Raw genomic sequence first — 2,702 nt, 5'->3', positions numbered from 1 at the left:
GGGTTCGTGCCCCGGTCCGGGAAGATCCCACGTGCCGCAGAGTGGCTGGGCCTGTGAGCCATGGCCGCTGAGCCTGCGCGTCCGGAGCCTGCTCTCCGCAACGGGAGAGGCCACAACCGTGAGAGGCCCGCGTACTGCAAAAAAAAATAAAATAAAATAAAATAAAATAAAATAAAATAAAATTCAAAGCAAAACAAAAGAAACTCATTTTCCCCTTAGTCCCTATTAGAACATGCTTTTTAAAAAAGGAAAATAGTGATATATTCCTTAGTATAATTTAAGTCTCACTGTTACCTTTCTCAGGCCTGGTGCATTTCAAGCCATATCTCAAATGATGGAATAAAAAATTTTGTCCCCTATAAACAAGGTCTAAGGATCAGTGACTTAATGGGGTAGAGAGTCTTCTTTGTAATGATGATGTCATATATGTTGGTTATATTTTATATAAACCTTAAAGATGAAGTCATGCCTGCATTTAGTCTTGGATTTAAATAAGATCATCAGCAAACTGGGCTTATTTATTCATTCATTCAATTATTCACCAAACATTTATTTTCTCCTACATATAATAAAGCTGCATGATTCACATCTGCAATGGGTGTCATAGCAAATCTTATGTGTAAGTCTGACCCTTTTTGATCTTCACTACAATTCTGTGAGCTTGTGGGCAGGTATTTCTAGTTATCCTTCTCAGAGGAAGAAGCTGGGTCAGAGGAAGGTGGGTGTAAGTGACCTACCTCCACATCCAACTAAGTGGCGTACAGAGCTGGGAAATAAACCCTTAGCACTGTGAGTTCAGGCCAGGTGTGCTAAAACCACACAGCTTTCGGCCATGATAGATCATGATTTAGGATAGTTGTGACTGAGGGATTCTCATTCTGAATTCTGAATTTCTGCCCTAAATTTCTTCCTGTACTTCTCCACTTTTTTCCTACTTTCAGTCAAATGTCTTCAAATTCCCTTACTCCCATCTTGATTAAAATGATCTGAGTACTACTACCCATTCCCTAACTTCCAACTCCTCAACTATTCTTTTACCGATTAAAACAAATAAACAAATGAACAGAAGTGGAGAGAGGACAAGCGTTAACCTAGAAAAGAGAGGATGATATTTGGTTTAAACATATAGACATTGTTTTCTACTCTTTTGCCTACTTATTCATAAAATATTTATTGTGTACCTACTATATACTGAGTGCTAAGTCAGCCTTGAAGGAAACAAATATAAAACATGGTTTCAACCTTCTGGTTTCTCATATGGTACTTGTAGTTCAGTAGAGGAGACAGTCAAGAAAATAGAAGAATGTAGCGTAAAAGTGCTATCATAGAAGCATGGACAAAATGCCACAGGAACAATGATGATTAATCTGTTTGAGGGAAAGCTTGGGAAAGACTTTGTACAGGTGTAACATTTGAGCTGAGCTTTGAAGGATGAGTAGGTGTTTGCTAGACAGAGAAAGAAGTGAGTATTTAAAGGGATTAGAAGGAATTGGGGAAATGTAACTTAGAATCAGATGATTTTTTCTTTATTTTAATTATAGAAGTACTTTTATAAATTAGAGTTGCATTTGGCAGCAAATAATAGAAAACCCAATGGACCATGACTTAAGGTTATTCATCTACACAAAAATAAACCCAGAGTTACGAAGTCCAGGGATCTTCCTATCTTTCCTTTGTGTTGTTTTAAGGCACTAAATTCTAAGTTTGCAGTAGTTTGTTACAGTAGCAATAGAAAACTTATATAGTACACAATGAGTGGTTTTACATATATAACTTTTTCCATATTTTAGATTATCTGTCTGAGATAGATTTGTCTATAGCCAGAGAGAGGCAGTCCTATTGAGCCATGTCAAAAATTTGGAATTTTATCCTAAAAATATTTGGTAACACAAAAGGGTTTCAAGCAAGGGAGCGATAGATTCAGATTTGTTTCAGAAATAACACTGTGGTGGCAGTTAGAAGATTGTAGAGAAAAAAGAGAAGAGGCAGAGTGATCTATTGGAATTTTTTTTTTTTTTTTACCAATTCAGGGAATTGATAATGAAGGCTTGACCCAAGACAGTGGGAATAAGAAAATGGATCACGTAGTATTTATGACCTAGACTAGACAGGACTTGGTGACAAGATGGATGTAGGGTTAGGTAAAGGGTGGCATTGAGAATGATTCTGAACTTTCCATCTCAGACTACTGAGGCAAAGAATAAAGGAGGACCAGGTTTTGGCGTAAAGAATTTAAGACATCTGAGTTGGAAATGCTTATGGGACATCCTGGTAGAGAAATATAGGCAGTAACTGAACACGTATTTGGAACTTTGGAGAAAAGTGAAAGTTTAAAAAATTTACACTCAGGTTAATTGTTAAAGTATTTATTAAATGATTCCAGTGGGTAAGACATATGTTACAAACAGTGCAAGACTCAAATGAACAGAAAGGCATTCTTTGCCAGAATTCCATTAGTTTATAATCATCCTGCATCACTAAAGCAGTTACCTTGTTATGCTGTCATTTTTCCATTCACAAGTCTGCTTCCCCAAACATACTGAGGTCCTCTCTAGTCCTAAGGCCCAGTAGCTCGGTCATTATTCTCTTTTTATCCTTTGCAATAAGGATATTCTCTTTTATTTTCTGTGTGCAATAAAGGGCGTAGTACAAGGTCATTAGCGATTAAATGCTTATTGAAAGAATGAGTGAGTGAAAGGAAG

Source organism: Neophocaena asiaeorientalis, unplaced genomic scaffold (assembly GCF_003031525.2).
Source record: "Neophocaena asiaeorientalis asiaeorientalis breed wild unplaced genomic scaffold, Neophocaena_asiaeorientalis_V1.1 scaffold39, whole genome shotgun sequence".
Taxonomy (NCBI): Eukaryota; Metazoa; Chordata; class Mammalia; order Artiodactyla; family Phocoenidae; genus Neophocaena; species Neophocaena asiaeorientalis.
Note: the sequence above shows the minus strand (reverse complement) of the source record.